The sequence below is a fragment of the Helicoverpa zea genome, chromosome 9 (genome assembly GCF_022581195.2).
Source record: "Helicoverpa zea isolate HzStark_Cry1AcR chromosome 9, ilHelZeax1.1, whole genome shotgun sequence".
Lineage (NCBI taxonomy): Eukaryota > Metazoa > Arthropoda > Insecta > Lepidoptera > Noctuidae > Helicoverpa > Helicoverpa zea.
Genome location: NC_061460.1, coordinates 4090425 through 4110150, shown reverse-complemented (window position 1 = coordinate 4110150; position 19726 = coordinate 4090425). Strand labels below are relative to the sequence as shown.

Below are 19726 nucleotides of genomic sequence, written 5' to 3'. Positions count from 1 at the left end.
AGTAATATATATCAAATAGCTTTGCAGCATAGGTAATAAAGTAGCTACATTAACTGATAGGTAGCTAAAACAGTTTAATTTAAAACTACAACAGCTTCTATTTAAGATTTATCATTATAAACTTATTTATTTTTAAAAATACTATTACAGATGACAGATATCATTTTGACAGTTCCATTAATACGTCAAATTGATATTACAAACTGGCTGTGCCTTGCGTACCAATGTCACTTTGTTTTTTTTTTGGGCATAGCTATCTTTCCGGGCGTAAGAACAAGTTACCAATATTTCATAATCACAATCCGATGAGTGGATAGCACCGTAGAAGATAAGAACTATTTGTTACAACACAATTGTTGTTTGTTTATTTACAAATATTGAACGTGGGTTACAAATTGGAGCTGGCAATCGAATTCCAAAGAAACCTGTGCATATTTAGATCTGATGAACCTTTTATATTACTGGCAATACCTATTGCGGGAAGTAACCTGGTATGGGAAGTAGTTTTTCAGAGACTGGCAAAATAGCCACTATGATGAAAAAAGAAATACTTATATGTACAGAAATCATATTACTTATGCTTAACAGATATTATTATGGTTTAGATTTGATTATAGCAGAATAACATAGAGCCTGCTTTTTAACCAGTTTTTACTTTTAAATACTTTTTACTCCTTCTATAAGCGTCTGAAACAACTATGATAAGTCAGAAGTACCTATACCTACTAAAGATGTACCTACATTAAAAGGACCTGAAACAAAAATCACTCCAAAAAAATAACTCCAAACTCCAAATCTACAACCTGTGTAGCCCAGCCCTACCGTTGCGGCCTGTCTCGCCGACTCGCTGACGCGCGTGCAAACGTGCGGCCGGCAAGTGAAGGCCGCGAGGAGGCCGGTCGATGACCGCGCTATTTACGTACTCACCCTGTACTACCACTGGAAGATTGGAACCTGCGCTAAACTGTTCACGTGGATGTAAAGAGGATAATTTTTAAAAGGATTAAGGGGTTAGGTGACCTATTTTATTTTAGGATTTTGGGATTTGGGTCCTTGATACTTAGATTTTGACGTTTCGAATGAACCTGTACCTAAATAGTCTACGTGTAATAAACCCCCTGGGATGTGGCCTATGTAGGATGCTACGAAATTAAATCTGCTGCTGTATCACAAAATTAAAAAAAAGTGAATATTATCCCCCAAAAGCAAGGATATCAAAAAACTAATAAAGTTCAATTACTCTAATAATCAATTTGATCATCATCCATTTGCCCTTATTCCAATTTTTTCAATCGGCGCAATAGTCAATTTGATACATTTTAATTTTACAGTGCATCTTCTAGTCGCTATAAGTCTGTGGTCTAGGATTAACACAACATAATGGCACGTCAACGCCGCTTGAACATCGAAGGCGTGGTCAATCAAACAATTTTTTAAATAATAAACTAACAGATTTTATCAATCGACGCCTTCGATTTAAGAGACTTTGTCGATAATTACACTACCTTTTTAGGAAGACACAAATAAGATTTTTAACAGCATGGAAATTGTATGCAGATTATGCATTTGTGCTCAAAATATATAAAATTCAATTTAAGAGGACGAATTGGAATTTTTGGCGCCAAGGATGTCAATTTTTCTCAGTAAATACAAAACGGATCAAAATACAACTTGGTTACCTGAAAGTTCATGATATAAGCCTTATTTTGTTAGTTGTAGAAACATGATTAGGTAACTTTTATAACAGAGAAAAATATATCAAACATACCTCTTTTTAAAAAGAGATTCACGTATTATGGGCAAACGGGACCGATTTAAGCCTCTTAACTTTTTTAGTAGTTGAGTATATACATACTCTTTAAAATGGTAGTAGGAATTTTTATTAAATTGTCATTTCTAAATATTAAAATTACAAAACCATTTTGTCGCTTACGACTTTTAGTTATAAGCTAGCGCGCGTATTGTTATCCTCGCCCCGCTCAGACGCTCCGACCCCTTTTGGCGCCTTAGATGCGCGTGCCGGTTATGGAATTATTGTTGACCACTTCCTCGCCTAAATTTCGGTTCACATAATAAACTAAGTATACTTAAATAAACACGCAGAACCAGCCTTTTGCAAAATGATGATTACAATTCCAATTAAATAGAAATTAGCTCACAATTTGTTAACTATCTTTATTGTTAAGTAGATCTAAATTGAATCTCGAGTATTTTCAATGACATTATTTAAAGAGCTTGATGAAAACTGTTGGATAAGGCGTTTTATCGTGTATCTACATAGCTTTCTTTCACATTATAGTTACTCGTTGTGCTAACGAGATCATATGTGTCTAGTTACTGTATTCATTAAACTGGGCTTCCATTGCTAAATTGCCTACGTTTTAATGTTCGAGAAGGATGTTTAGTTTATTTTTATTTGTATACTTTATTAGGATTATGGGTGTGACTCGATACGCGTCGTTTCACCGTCCATATTTAGCCTAAAATGAATTCTAGAGAGGTAAATATTTTGTAACTCTTCGGAATTGCAGGGTTCAAAGATGAAATCTTGCCTTGTTTCCCAAAATTCAAGGTATTTACGATATATTTTATCATTTAACTGTTACAGCCTTTTTTTTATCGTCCCACTGCTGGGCACAGGCCTCCTCTCACAAGAAGAAGGATCATTTATCGCACCTGGTTAAAATACGTAGTAGCATATTTCCTTCCTCGATAAATGGGCTTAAAACACTAAAAATACTCAGAGAAAAAACGAGCTAATTAGTGATTCTCCTATAATTTTATTCACTAAAGAAGTTCTTGCATTTTCTTCTAATTAGAGATAGGTAGTGAAGAATTTCAATCATTACATACTTATGCTTTTTTCTATTTCTGTAGTTCAGTAGTACTTTAAGACTGGGATAAGGATCTCGTTGGCGCCACCCGTAGAACTGAAAAGAGTCGTTTCTCATCGCTCATTAAATTTAATTTGCACTCTTTATATAATTTAAACTCTTACAGATACAAGCGATATTCGATAGCACTCAATGAATTACGTTGTATGAATTTATTATGAGACTGGGTTATTTTAATTCTGATTTACATTTTTATAAGTGGTTGATATAGTGTGTCATTATAACACCTATGTAGTTCATGCTTTTTTTACTAAGTAGATATAAAGTTAGCTTGTTTTAGAGAACTAAAATAGGCAACCATTTCCAGCGATACACCGAGTACTAATTGTGCTTAATATGTGTGGTAACCTTTAAATAATGGAAGTAAGCACCCTTATCACGCAACTGATGATATTTAAAAGAATAAACATGGTAATGATGAGAAAAGCTCTCAAACAAAGGGACCTTACGGGCTTATTAACAAACCAGTATATGAAATTAACGGTTCAGATCTTGATGTAGTTATCCGGTGTATCTCGAACAATTACTTGTAATTTATTTAGTTGTGCAACTGACATTTACGCTATCTAAGTACAGTCGCGGACGAAAATATATGGTCGGTATTGAAATTTTTAAATGGTATGTGGCAATTAGATAGACATGCAAAAATGGTACGCAATTAAAAGGAATTGTCAATTTCTTTAATAAAGAAATATTTTTATGAGAACAGCATATTCTGGCTATTTATGAAAATTCAGACATACGAATTAAGGTACCTAACTGAAAAACCGTAACAATTACAATACCAGACCTTTGAGAAAAAAATTGAGCAATGATGATAAAACGATGACAGATGCAACACAGTAGTCGTTACGTTTCCTCAATACCTGCCTTTATGATTACTTAGCAAAGCTTTAATTGTTTAAAAGGAGGCTGATCTACTTTTTCACATACTGCACCTTGACGTTATCCACAACAGGGTTATAAAAAGAAAAGTTTTTATAATTAACTTGTTCTGTCCAAACTTATCTCTTACCCTGATATACAATTACCATTTTATTTGGGGCGTGCCCCAAGTAAGCCACTTGAATGGAACTTAATCGCCATTTTACAATTTAATAATCGTGTGTCTTGCGCTAACTGGCCCGCAAAATGCCCTGTCAAACAGTAATTATCATTGATCAATATTAAGATACCGTACAAGACATTATTACGTTATAAAACCCTCTTTTTGCATATTTGCCATCATTGAAAACGTTCAAAAGAACTGCGGACGGTAATAATGTATAATAAACCTTTTAATTGGTATCTACGATGGGAATTTTAATACTCAAGAAAAAGACGTAAATAACTTTAGTGCACGTACATTGTTGCAAGACCTAGGTTTTACTCAAAAAGCAACATTGAATTGTTGCCTGACAGTTTTAAACGATGCAATTAAGCCGTCATTGGAATACAATAACAGTTTCCCACCGTAATCATTCTTATTAATGTGTCTTTAACTATTGTTATAAATAAATTGAGTATAAACAAAACATTGAGAAAACTGTGACCGACAATACAAATTGTAATAAAGGGCTCATTATCAATCAAAAATTTAAAAAGACAATGAAGACCTTCACGGTATAATTTCACACTCATTTTCTTAAAAAATAATTATACACTTAAAAATTGTCTGTGGTGAAAACACGATTTTCATTGTGGGTGAAATTAGAACGGAACCAGACGGCACCGTCGTCGGTAAGTGCTGTTATCGATGCTTTAGAATCACTCGATTCATTGTAATAGCTCAGAAAATGATCTGATTGTAGTACAATAATAATATTATGGCGCGCAATGAATAACAATTGTGCACCACCGAGTGGATTTCGAAATCGATAGCTATTGCGCAACTCTAATGATAGGGGCAAGAATAATAACACAGATTTGTGTATAATAAACGCGTTATAACTATATTTTCGTTAAATTTATTACTGAAGGGTCGTATATTATTGATTCGGGGTCCGAAAAGGGCTTAGTAATTGTAGAGATTTAGATTATCTGGTAGATCGTGAGCGCCATGCGAGCATTGTAACTGTATTTTTGTTTGGTACAGGAAGCGCTACAAATCAAAATAATCGCGACGTAACATATCTGGGAAATAACGAATAATATATCATGTGTGTCTTAGCAATATTGTTCGTACACATGTACCCAGTAAGTTAGGCTTTAAGCGGAAGAGTCGCGATGAAGCTTCGCATATATGTTTCTTAACTTTCGTCAAGAAGGTATCAGTCATCTGAAATGGACACTCGAAGTTGTATTCAAGTTGTACAATTAAATACAGTGCTTTGTTTTTACAGAACTCAGAAAGAAGTCCCCAAATACTGTGTGTTTTGTTACCCATCTTGATTTAATTAAAAATTATTGTAATGTTGAGAAAGAGCACACGAAAAATGTGTTAAGCAGTTTTCAAAATGATTGCCAACAGACTTGATGAAAAACTTTGTTTAATTTTTTTTATAGTATTCTTAATGCGTACAAACCTACAGTATACATATTTAGTTCCATATCTATAATAGTTGTGCTGACATAACACAATCACATAACACTTTTAACCGTTGATGCGGTTAAAAATGTTGAATGAAAAGTGAGTCGGTAACTCTATATGGTCCATTCACGTGTCAAAAACTATTAGCAGAGTGTGATTCAATTTCTATAATAAAACTCTCTCTCACTTACATGATCGACAATGAACGGCGAAATTTAATATGTCTGATGTAATATGTATGAACAAAAAATCTTACAATTCATTTCATATTAGATAGTAATGTGATGTGTTTAGAGCTGTTAAGTGATTAGTAATAAAGGTTTCATGTGTGTTAGTGGTGTGAATTGTTCTTTTGTTTTATTAGTTGCTTATGACAGCGGTTTCAACCGCTTCATGAGGCGAGTGCCTTCTGCACGCGGATTAAAAGTATCCTATATATTATTCTGATTATTTCTGATGAACTTATAAGCTGTCCTACTGTCGAGTACCATAAACATTCGTTCTGCTATTTTCATGAGATGTATAGATATACAAATACACATACTCACAATCGTTCGTTTTTATAGTATGGAAGGTTTTTGATTGTCAGGTGAATTTCTTTTGATAATTCCAAGTTGAATACCTAATTATCTTAATTGGGCCAGTCTTTATTTTTCATTTGGATAGTACAGCAAATAAATAATTGAAGACACGTCCAATTAAATGTCAACAATTTGAACGATTTTCTTGTCCCTTCAAACAATACAATTGCGAGATACAAGTAAGATTGCATGCTTCTACCATCTTCGCCCATTAAATTAAAATCGTAATTATCATTATAAATTAATTAAATGAATGCGAACATAATTTCCACACTTAATTAAAACTGGCCATCGTTCGATTTTATCGATACTATTTAAGTAGGCAAGTTTTTATGTCACTTCACTATTAATTCTTGGTCCCCACACTAGCTAATATGGTGACTAATTACGTGTTGACAAACCATGGTTTATACAGCTTGGTCACAGTATTGATACTATTTTTACACATCCTATATAAGGCACCTTTAGGGATGGCAATAGAATTTAAATCAGAAATAGTTGGGCGAGAAAAAGGAACCTCTACGAACAGCATTTTCTCGTATTTATATTTTTGTCTTTTTGTGTCGGTACATCCTTTACGTTCCTCTTTGATTTGTATAAGTGGACATTCCTTCATTGATAGGTATAATTTTCCCTTTTTTCCTAAAAATGAAAGATACGTCTCTTATATAATCCAAAATTTTTGTATTATTTCATTCAGTTTTCACGTAATTGTGTAATTTTATTTGTAATGCAATCACAGCAAAACTAACAAGGCAAAACAGAATAACTGCGGTCTGCTATCAGTCCTGCAATTTCGATAACAACGGTTGCGGTTTTAGAAACGTATTATATCCAGTGATCTCTGCGACCTTTAGAAATTATATAACAATCAATTTTACAAAATTGATTGCAGTTATTTTGGAAGTGCACTTACGTGCTCACGGCACCGACTGTAGCTCACGAACCAAAAATCAATAAATATTTTGTAATCAGCCAACCGCGCGACTTCGTAAATACTGCCACCTTTTTAGACTTCGAAATTCCGATGAATAATTCAATTTATTTTTCGATAAATATAAATGATATTGTTAAGGTTTTCGCATTTTAGACGTTGTGACGTTGGGATTGAGACTCAAATTGTATTTTTTAAAGAAGAACAGAATCTTCGGCGTTGTCGGGAAATAATCCAATAATTTCACCTGAGAATCGCTGTAGGTGTCCCAAGAGATGACTGCACCATTATCAGAAAGCGTATGTGCCACCTATTTATTTTTGAGCAAACTACAATAAATATCGCGAAATGGCGAATTACAGTTTACGTAATAAATATTTAAAACATTTTCTAAGAAATATCGCGATAAAGAATTTTTATGGGGACTTTTTGCGAGAAATAGAAATTATTCATGTCCTGGCTTAATATTGCTTCTTTTTGTAAAGTGTGTAGTCATGGACGTTAGAAGTTAAGCTTATCTCGAGAAGTATTCCTCATCTAAACACATTGTGAGCTATAACGACATCTCGGAATTGCCTTCAACGCGCCCATTACCTTATCTATCAAGCATTAGCGAAGCTTTCAACTACAAAATTAATTAGAAAACTACATATCTACAAATAATAACACTAACTTACATTACTTACACTCGCGTAAATAAGTCTAGTGCTTTGGTTTGCAGTAAGTAAACCCATTAGCGTATACCTACTCCATTAGAAACGATTTACATTAGAAAATGCGTGGGTTTCACCCGGCGACCTGAGCAATTGAAACGATTAATTGAATGAGGCACTCGATACAAATGTTACCGATTGATTAGCAGGGCCGCTGATTGCTTCGTGCTACCAATCGATTGATAGCCGACGAAAATGTAATATCTTACATCATGGAGAAAGGTAGCGGTGTAATTGTTTTAATTATGGCCATTCGTGATGGTGTGGAAATTAAATGTTTAAGTTATTGGCGGTTTTTCATTCCGTTCTCGATTAACTTTGAAGGGATCGATTATTCGTATAGGTAGCATATTATGCTTAAAGTTTAATCGATAACGCTTTATCGATATTACTTGCATAGCACGTATCTCGTGGGTGAGTTATTATGGTTACTGACTACATGTAAAACTGCCAATGAGTCGGCGTTTTGTCTCGTAATGAGGCCTATTTGTAAATTCAGTACTTAAGCGTAAGTACGCGTTAATAGTTGTTCTTGACAGTAATTACATGCTAAACTTATGGTTTTCAATGGGATTATAACCAGGTGGGCAAGCTAGCGAATATTATCGTAAGCGACGGAAATGAGCTGTTTTTTTTTTCAAGTTTAATTATTTAAATAGTTAAGTTAATTCCTAAGAACACCGCTTTTAATGTTTGATTCAACGCGTTAAAACGTTTTAGTAAAATTCACAAGAAACCACTAAACCTTTGACTAGTTTTATTCAATTATCCTGGCAACAGCACTTACAAAGATATAAAACGTTTAAAAGGTAAGGTGTTAATGGAATTTTAAAAGGCATGGACGTTTAAGTTTAGTTTTTCCAAATACTTCCTTATTTGTGATGTTAAATCGGAGATGGTTAATTTTACCAAGTACCTAGTATTCCATGTAAGTACCTACCTACTACTTAACTGTTAAAATATTTAAAAATACCGGTGACAGCGATTATAGACTCCTCTCGTGGAATATTAATAAAATCTTCCACGTTCTAGTTGCTCTTCATATTGACTTTAACAACCTTAAGAAATGAGTTCGTAATTGAAAGTTATTCGATGCAACTAACTGAGGGACGAGTGACGAGCGTCAGGTTAGCACTTGACCGCCAATGTCGGCGATAGCTAGCGGAATGTGGACGCATTACGTCCGACCGTAATATCGATATAAATCTTATCGATACTGTCTTAGCACTAGTAGTTTGCTTTGCGTGAGGTCTGATGATTATTTTTCAGAGTTTTCTTTTGTTTTTTAGGGAGATTATTTGTGAGACTGGATATTAATTGATCCTACTAAAATTACAAATGAAAGTTTATGAGTTTGGATCTATATACTGTAATAACAGCTGAAAGAAATGAACTTAATAGATGTCGATTAAACTTGAAACTCCTGATAAGTTTTTTATTCGGATATTGGAAGTCTACCTACTTTCAATTCTCTCATGACGCTGATAAACTGCAAATTTTTTAATAACTGTGGAGGAACATAAGAATAATCCCCCAAGCGACACGTAAAATAAAAATGTTTCACATAGAGAAAGACGTTTAAATTGAAATGCAATATAATAAATACAATCTTTTTTTTGCTTGCATGAAATAAATACAACTGCAAAGCTACACTGTCTCAATTCTAAAAATTCACGATACATCTTCGTATTCAGGACTCATTTTAATTGTGTCAGACTGTAAGTGACAGAGCCCTGTCTATTTGGCACCGGCGGCTTACTGACGGACGTCTAGCGATAGATCGTCGGAATGCCGACGTATAACGTCCTAACTTAGATACGCATCTAGAGTACCTATGACGGCCTGTAGTGATAGATAATGTTGATAGACTTATTTAGATACCGTTGATTCTTGGTTTTTTGTAGCCGGTTTTTTTAATAGCCTCATTTTAGTAGGTTGATAAAAGTATAATGTCTGATAAGGTGTAAAAGAAAACCTCTGAAAGCTTTTTGTGTCCTGTAAAATGGATTCGCAAATCAATCCGAGTAGGTATATTAACTGAAAATTCTTACTAGAAAGTAAATTTTTCTGCTTGTATTATATTCACGTCATCTAAATTTATAACTATACCGTCAAGTTTTGTATTGACAATATATTTCTTTTTATAATTTTTTTTTTCTCGTAAGTTTCGTTTCCACTTAAGTTAGCGTTAAGAATTATCTGTGTCAAAGATTTAATTTATGGACGTTTGAATATTGTCTGTGTTATTGTGTTAGCCTATTTCTAAGCTATATGAACTCTCCATTAGATTATTCGTCCATGGCTTACAAGCTTGAAGATATAAATCTTATCGGTTGCTCCCGTTGGTTGCACTCACCGGGGGGCGCACGATCGACACTGTCCGCCGATCTATTACCTACATAGTGCGCTACTGTGCTAAATCCTATTTATTACTAAGCTTTTCAGATATTTTCAGAACGATTTTTTTGGTAGAATTTCTTATTGAGGAAAATTTGATTTAGAATTTAAGTTGTAAGTTTTTAGTGATGGGCTTTAAAAAATTAGCTAAATCTAATCGGTAATTTTAAAAAAATTAAGGTCAGCTTACGTCCGAAAAAATTACCAGATACTAAAGCCCGTTTTTAGCGACAACATGAACTCGCGTCTTTCTAAAATGAACTGTTTATTTTGAAAATTTAACGTGAAAATTCATATTACATAAACAGGGGCCCGATTCTCCTAATTTTACTTAAGCGACATACGATTCACGTTCGACTCGATTCGACTGAGATTCGATCCCGACTCGATTACGATTGAAGCGTATGTGGCATTCCGCTATTTTTTCTTTGAAATAAACGTTTTTATCCTTTTCTGTCATTCAATAATGAATAATTTTGTCTGCAAATGATTTACGATTGCAAAATGATTGTACAGCAAACTATCGTATAGACCAAAATCACCAAAATAGCAGACCAATCGCACACCAATCAAATGTCAATCGAATACGATTGGTCTTTTATTAGTAGCAGAATGCCCGATATGGTTAAAACTGCTATTGCGGTTATATTGCGATTCGATTTCTATTCGATTTTGACATTATTAACTTAGGAGAATTGGGCCCCAGTTGATTTAAGAAAACCGACATCTACGTTGTTGGCGACTTTAGTGCACCTTTGTTCGTACAAAAGGACCATACTTCATATTTACAGATGGACATGTAACTTGAATACGAATCTGCATAATTGTCTTGCAATCGATATTGTACTCATCCATCTTTAAACAAAGAGCACGAGCCATTTTTGAAAAGCCCTTACTTGTAGCTTTATAATTTATGACTCTAGTCGGCAATATAACACCTGTGATTGAACGATAGTGTCGGCAAAGTGATTTGTCGACATGTCGCATTACGGGGTACGAGTTGTCGACATGTCGTCATGTCGGGGAGTCGATCATTTGTCGACGTGTTCGCTGTGTAAGTGTCGGAGTTGGCGTGCAACGATGAAGGATTGAACGGTGAGGTAACAACATTTATATCGTGGCTAAATGGCTAATGGTTACTTTTACTGGTTCTGAGCGCTAACATTTATACATACGTGTGATGATGCTCTAACGATGACTGATCGAGTAGGAAAGGATCTTGACTTTTTCAGCGATATTTATCGAGTTTTTTAAATATGTTTTGTGCTATAAGTATATATAATGGCATGTGCAGTAAATAAACCTTGTTTTGACCTGTCCTTTTCAGAGTGACACACGAGTCCTGAATATCACAGCAAAATTATAAGTTGCACCCAAAATAACGTTACAAAGTCAACACCAGATTTATTATGACATTCCCTAGCACATACATTCAACAAAAACAGTACATAAAATAGAATTTACGTAGTATATTGTGGGTCAAGCCGTCGGCGACTGAACCGATAAATCTTGGCCGGTACCTTCGCGTGCAGTGGTCGTGTTAACATCGGATTGTGACCAACAACTGAACAACGAAGGCTCTCGATTTAAATGTAAATATTGCAATTAGAGCCTCCTTACACGCTTGCCCAGCGATACTGACCGTTAGGTGCGATAGCTGATCGCGACTGTACCTTTTTTAGTGTTGACTTAGTGCTTGGGCTTTGTGCATAGATGGTCTGTATACTTGAAGAACTAGGTATGTGAAAATTATTATCAATATCTCATTTCTAGCATTTCAGGTTATCGTATAATGACCCTGTCTAAAGTTGTAAAATATTATAAAGAAAGCTTAGCCGTAAGAAGTAAAGCTGATGACGTAGTTTGATTCCAAATCATTATTTAATTTGTTTAATGTTTGTAGCAGGAAATGAGTGAATCTTATAATGAAGGGAAAACTTCAGAGACAACTGAGCTCATCATAAAACAGTGCTACGGTAATTTGAACAAGATTTATTATCCACCGTAATTATAGCGATATACCTAATTATTTTGAAAAACAATTAAGATTTTGCTGGGAAGCAAATTTTCTCACATAAAATACGAAAGTAGACTTATAGATAAAAACGTGTGTGTTTACGATGTCGCAAATTACGTTTTCTATCGTAAATCATGTGACTTCATGCTAGAGTTTTTGTTAAAGGACCATCTTTTCCTCGTCATTTGATTGGCGTTCCCATAAAAACCTCACCATGTCTGTCTCCCGAAGAAAAAATGTGATTTGACAATGATATTCAGTGGTTAGATGACTGCACAATACGTAGAGAGTAACGTATAAACACGTTACTCTCTTTTACGAGAAAAGATTTATTTTAATGCACTTTTGGGCCGTAATGACAATTTTAAACGCAGGACAAGATAAGTACTGCGGGTTGTTCGAAAGAGGTACCGCGGCCCTAGCACATAAGAAGGCCTACGACGGAACACGACGGCTTTTAGTCAGTAAGAGTCTGACACTCCCTGACCGCTGCTAACCCACAGCGGGAGGGATCATTTGATGATTTTTTACGTCGTTAAAAAAAAAAAAGGACAAGATAAGTAGTTGACAAAAAAATATTTCGATTATATTAATTTCGATTTATAAAAAGCTCAGCTTATTAATTTTAATGGCCCTCTCTTTTTCTATAGCAATTTTGTAACAAGCAACATTGCTCCATAGGATTCCCAATACTAGTCCACCGTTATGGGTAGGTAATGCTCAGTAGGATCCCCAACATCAACCCTGTACTTACTTATTTGTAGACATACCGTTCTGCCAATACCAATTCCCGATCCCCATTGTAGGTACAGCGGTAACCACTAATGGCTACCAGGTATAGCAGATTTATTCCCGGCTTATCGCAATAGATTGCCTTCAGTTATATAGATTAGTACTAGGACAGGGATGGTGAACCCTTGGTTTGGTCGGCATTGATCGGACTCGACATACCTAATACATTTTGGTAGTATCTTCATTATCTTGGGGAAGTTGTTGCGCCACTTCTTCTTCCCAGCAATAACACATTGGAAGTGGTGAAGGGTGGGTGGTTTGGGGACTATCTTTGCGTAGGTTTATATTTTTGACGTTTAAAAAGTGCTGATTTCAAGCCTCATTTGATTTTTGATTTGCATGAGGTAAATGGGCTCTTTTATTCGTAAAATCTTTGAACTTTATTTTGGTAAGTTTATTCACGTAATACTTCGTTATTGACGAAGCTTTAACATATTGTTTTTATAAAAGTTGCTCTTAGTGTTTTCCTGAAGGCATTCCATCACAGCATTTTTAGATAACTAATGGGATATCCTTCTGTGAACGTCTCACCTACAAATGTTGCCTACTCCTGTACATCGAACGCGTTTGATTTGCCTATAACTCGATACATTGTCTAGCACTATTTCCTATTTGGTAAGAATTCCGGTTCAACTGATTGAATATTTAAGCTAACATGATAGCAAATTGAGTTTAAATGGTATCGGTAAAGGTTAATTTAACAGTTAGTTCTAAGGAATGTATATTGTTTTTATATCTGATTGCTGAATGCGAATGTTCCTATTTGCAATAAATCCACGGGAAAGTAAATTTCATTTAGCTAAGTCTAAGCTACCTAATTACGGCCAGTTTCTTCATCAAAAGTTAAAGTTAAAGTAATGTCTAAAGTAAAAGTAACGGTCAAATACGTTTTTTCAAGGCTAAGGTGACAGCAAAACTAATAGAAAAATTGAATTTGACCGTTACTTTTACTTTAGACATTACTTTGACCTTTACTTTGGCTTTAACTTTTGATGAAGAAACTGGCTGTTAGTTATGCGAGTGATAAAACGAAAGAAATATGGGGGTATAAGAATATGACGAAATAGCGATGATTTAGGACTAAGAATGTTGGGTATTTAAAAAAATACATGGGTACTATATACCTAGATAAGTTAATTGCCGTTTCAAACATTGCTTAAAACAATTTAACCTACCGCTCTCACATTTCTTTTTAGCAACATATAAACCAAAAAATAATAACACTTAAAACCATAAAGACGATTGTTATTACTTATTAGATAAGAACGAAATTCCCTTCTTCCTCGCTTTAACGAGCATCAAACGGAAGCCAGGCATAAACTGCAATTACAAGACCATAGTCCATGCAAATTGACCATAATTATATGTTTGAAAATCATAAAAGTGTGTATTACATGAGAAGCCAGCGACAACGTTATGAAATAATTGTAAAACTAATTAAAACATGTGTAGCTGTGTTTAGATTGTTTTAAGTGGGAAAAGTTGTGTTTGATGAAAGTATTTTTTTTTATTGCAGTTTTTTTGTATGTGGTTTGGCTTAAGTATGTGTGTCTAACGAGCATTATCATTATGACTACCGCTTTACAAAATTCAACACGAGCGAAATAACATCCTAACTTAGGCTTGGGTACCACTTCCCTAGTCTTTGCTTGGGCCTTATACTACATGAATTAGGTACCTAATAAACACCAAAAAGCATTTTTTGAGTAGTGTTATATTCTAGCCTTTCTGTCTCTTTAAGCTGGATATGGTTGGATAATGTACGTGAAGTCATAGTTAACTGACTTTGTAAGCGTTTTCCGGCGTCTGAAGTGTGATTGCTTTGCACTTTTGTGGAAAACCTAATTTCCGTGTTCTGTTAATTTTAGAGGTAATTTGACCCCTTAATGCTTTAAGGAAAGGTCAGCCGTTTTATGGCCTTTTCACTCTATAGTAGGTAAAATGTTGCATTTACTAATTTAATCAGTTAATTTAGAGTTTCTTGTTAATAGGTACTTTCTTTACCATTTTCTAATCATCATCAGCACCTACGACAGCATAGCTTTCTAATCAGGAAGCTCCGATCACTTGAATGTTGCGTTGCAAAAGTTCAAACTAATACGTAGTTTGAATACCTAACCTGATTTTCAATTTTAGTTGTGACTTTGTCAGAATTTTTCTCGAAGTCTCTCAGCCAGTAAATCAGCCTTTTCATCGTCTTAATGAAGCAGGGCTCTTTAATAACTTATTTGTGAACTCAAATTCAACGTTATTTATTTTCTTTTCAGGTGTACAAAAGAGGTGTGACCAGTACTGAAAAACTAGTGACATTTAATTAAAAGGTGAGTGAAATAATTTCTGTACCTACTTCAAAAAAAACAAATTGACAATTATATATTAATACTACTTAAATCATAATTTAAAATACACCAATCAATAACAATGTCGCTAAAAGTTCTTTGTTACTACAAAAGAACTGACCATAGGTACTTCACTTTTACTGACAAGAAAAAAAAACAAAAGAAGTATATGGGTAGAACAATATCTTATGTCTATTTAAATAACAATACGCATATGACAGTGGACTATATGTAGGTACATGATATGATAATAGCCTAGTCTAAAAGGTCGTAGCGAATTCACAAGCAACGTGGGGGTTCCATTTCAGAAACTTCAAGCATATTTATATTGCCTTAATATGCTTTACAACTATCTATGCCATGGGGCAAAGAAAAATAAATGGCCTGTACTAATAATATCAGTTACGGTGTTAAAAAGATATTCGGTGTATTTTATGGTTTAGGTTAAATTGCATATTTTTGATGAAGTTATTTTAATATTCGCCCTGAGTTTTTTTATTACTGTACATCAAAATATGTAGCCTATTGATGAAATTGCAGCCAGCATAGATACCTATTAGGCCTCTTTTAATATTTACTACTTAGCTGCCAGCTATTTCTAGCTTACGTTCCAACGGAACGGGGCGCTTCAAACTCGTTTGTAATTCGCGTTCACAAGATACATTGTTTTACGCAGTTCCCAGAACATAATTGTAATTAATAATACTTTGTTTTGAGATAAATAACTTCATCGTAAAATATGATATCTTGTGTGCATCTGGCGCCGTTTATTACAACCTCATGAAGCTGGTTAGCGTATTATACGGATAACATTACATTTATAACATGCGTATAATGGAACGTCATAAGTAGTATTAGCTGGGTAAACAAATAGCTTTTATTACCTTTTTGTATTGAAAGAGTTGATGTAAAGCTTGAGGCGATTATTTATATATTGTTTGTTGTAATCAAGTGCATCATAAAATTGTTAGTAAGTATAGTCTTGAAGTTGAAAATAGAAATAGTGTTCACATTATAGTGCAATTTGCTTTAGTCTTACAAGTTTATTATTACAATTTAGTAGTTGTTTGAAATGAATATCATATTCTATAGTATAAAAATTACCTTTCGAGCACCAGTTTTATGAGCACCGATGAATTGAACCTTCCTGTGGAAGGCGCCAAAGTCACTATAGAAATAGATTTGCTGTATTATTTTTATTTGCATCATAGTAACACTAGATAGTCGATCTACTTACATAGGTAGTACACAAAAAAAACTTTTCATAGTGTCGTAACTTTTGATTTTAAGTGAGGCTCTAACACGCTAAAGCCCAATAAATTCTACGCATGTCATATCATCGCGTTTTGAATGCTTTCCCGACATCATCATCGCGTTTTGCGATGAAGACGTTACAACGTCTTCATTGTGAAATTTCATAAAGTATTTTGAGCATTTGATATAGTATGTAACATGTTCAGTATACGACTTTTTTCATAAATGTTATCTACACTTTATATAATAAAGAGGAAACATTTTTGTCTGTTTGTGCCCTAAAGGCTCCGAAAATACTGCAACGATTTGAAATATTTTTTCGCAACTAAAAGCCATACTATTCCCGAGTAACATATTTTATCTGGGTACAGGGGTGAAATTGCGGGAAAAGAGCTAGAGTACGTAATAACTAATACTAGGTTCTACAACTGTTTGTGTATTGTTTTAAAATAGGTACATAGGTACCAACTTGCTAATTAAACATTTATAGTTCGGCCATTCAGAGAATGCGTTCCTGACACGTCGCGATTGAACTGACGACGTAATAACATTCATTGATTATTGATATAATAATGTTGTTTTAATGCTCCTCAATTGTTAAAACGGTAAACAACCAGCAAAAATATTTTTATCGTAACTGCAACGCCATTGCAAAGTTACGTCGTCAGTTCAATCGCGACGTGTCAGGAACGCATTCTCTGAATGGCCGAACTATAACTGTCTTTGTTTGTTAAAAATCATTAAAACAAAGTCTTTATTACTTACTACTAAGAAATGTTAAATTGCGAATACTTCGATATTAATTAGCTATTAATTAATAATGAAACGAGTATGGACGGCCAGTCGTGTAATTACATCGGGTCACGTCAAGCATCTCATATTAATAGTCTTTACTTATTTTGATTAATAATTACAAGCTTCACTATAATTATTTATTGACTCGGCTTTTAGTACTGATAAATTGACAAAGGTATGAATTTCTGATAATTAGCAAATGGACAATTAAATATTTTTTACGGCTGTTTTTTGAAGCTTTTGAGAGAATTAATTAATGCTTTACCTACCTTTTTTTTGTATATTTTTTAAATATGTTAACCATTCATATTGTCCGGGTGAAAATTAAATGTCAAATAACTTCAATTTTGATTATAATATATTCTTCATTAGAAACATTTGAATACTAAACATTACTAAATTGATAGTTTCAGTGAGATATACCTCAAAACTCTTTAAACTCTTGCATACAACTTCTTGAAATAAGTATCATTCGCACTCGTATCTTCAGTAACAGAACATCAGAATCCATTATAAGATCACTACAAACTTTTAGTCGGCCGGTTTGGGCTCATCATCATCATCAGTATAAAGATATTTCTACGCTATCAGACCGACTAAAAATTTTGATTGAATTCAATATTTTCTTTTAAAAAAGCAACCATTAGGCCAACTCTCGGCCCACTGTTTAGTCTCCAGTGTGCGGGCAGTCTAACATATCATTTCAATCGTTAATCACAACTGGTTTGACATTCCTTCATTTACGATCATGAACATAATCCTATATGACAGTGATGTGGCAAACGCTTCTCGGATAGTGACAAAAACTATGATATAATCTGTCATTACACTATGTAACCAGAAATACATAAGTTGATATTAATTTAGTGCAGGTGAATAAACTAAGTATGGGTCATGTTATTTTGTTCTTGCCAATTATAATGCATGCAAGCCAGCTTGAAATAGAATTGAAAAATAGTGTAAAAAAAATAATTTACAAATTATCTAGACTGCAAATTTTTAATAACAATCACTTAATCATTTACTTTAAAAACCTAATTTCATTTGATATAGGTACCGAAAAATCTTTTAATTAAATCTGCGTTTAAAACAAGTCAACAACTTCAATGTGAATGAAGATCATCAGATAGTCACAGCATAGGATTTAGAGAGCACATAGTCTTAACAATAGTTAAAATCAGATATGACTAGACTATGTCATGTCTTGTGTATAACATGTCAAATTAATAAAATAATAGTTGCACGCTTTCTACCTTAAACTCCATGGTACGTCTAGTTTTTAGTAAGCCGGCTCTTTAAATTAAATCATTTTGGAAAACAAAGAAAGCGTGTTTTGAGTATCTAGTGCAGCCCTTTTAAGTTTGTTGTAAAAACGTATGTTTTACATGTAATGATAACTGAATAATTATGGTAGATATACCTACGTGGATTAAATGTAGATAAATTCTGTTTAGTTAAAGCATATTAACTAATTTAATGCGTGTAAAAATAAACCTCATTAGATCACCTTGGTATACTTCGGCCGTTCAGAGAATGCGTTCCTGACACCTATCAGTTAGTCACGACTAGTGATGGGCACAACATAACACTGAGTTCGTTACCGTTCCTTCAAAATGAACCGCCGCATTATTTTAAGATTATTTTCGTTTTAAATTGGCGGAATCATTTGTTTTATATTTTAGTTATTTAAGTGGAAACCAAAAAAAGGTAATATTCATATAATAAAATTGTTTTATTTATTCTTTGTTACAAGTACATTGAATTGAATGTGCGAACAGAATATTAATCAGACTCCGATTTGCTTGAGGAGGTGGTGTCTTCATCATCATCTTCGCCTACATGTATAATTATATTATTATCAATAACAGAATCAATCCTGATATCTCGGTCTAACAAAAGCCGGGTAATCAAATAAAAACAGATCGAAAACACTTGAAAAACGTGGTCTATGCGCACGAAACGACAACGGACGACTGTTTTAGCGTCACAAAATGGCGGCCCATAACGCCATTTGGGGTTACCATTTTTAAACTAAGTATAAAAATGCGGTTTGGTCATAGTTTTATTTTTATATTTCATAAACGTTATAATTAAGTCTTATAGTCCATTATTTTCCAATTCTTAAAAAGAAAATCAAAACGTATTATTTTATATTATAACTGTATAAGAACAGATTACGATACTTGCCTGTTATTTTTAGCACAGCACTACAAAATATAAACCGCTGACATAACCTTGTAATAGCGCAGTATAGATTTAGAAAAATATTGTTTACCAAGTTATTTGACACTCAGTTTGGCACAAAATTATAACATTCATTGATTATTGATATAATAATGTTGTTTTAATGCTCCTCAATTGTTAAAACGGTAAACAACCAGCAAAAATATTTTTATCGTAACTGCAACGCCATTGCAAAGTTACGTCGTCAGTTCAATCGCGACGTGTCAGGAACGCATTCTCTGAATGGCCGAACTTATAATGAAACACCTAGGTGACAT

General features: G+C 33.9%; 1 protein-coding gene across 1 annotated transcript in view; it reads left to right on the top strand.

Annotated features, from left to right (window-relative positions):
* LOC124633451 overlaps nucleotides 1–19726 on the top strand; it is an 88042-nt gene that overhangs the window by 45379 nt on the left and 22937 nt on the right. The window contains exon 3 of the mRNA XM_047168678.1: nucleotides 15105–15158. The gene's annotated coding sequence lies outside the window, so the exon portion shown is untranslated. The remainder of the gene's footprint in view (nucleotides 1–15104; nucleotides 15159–19726) is intronic.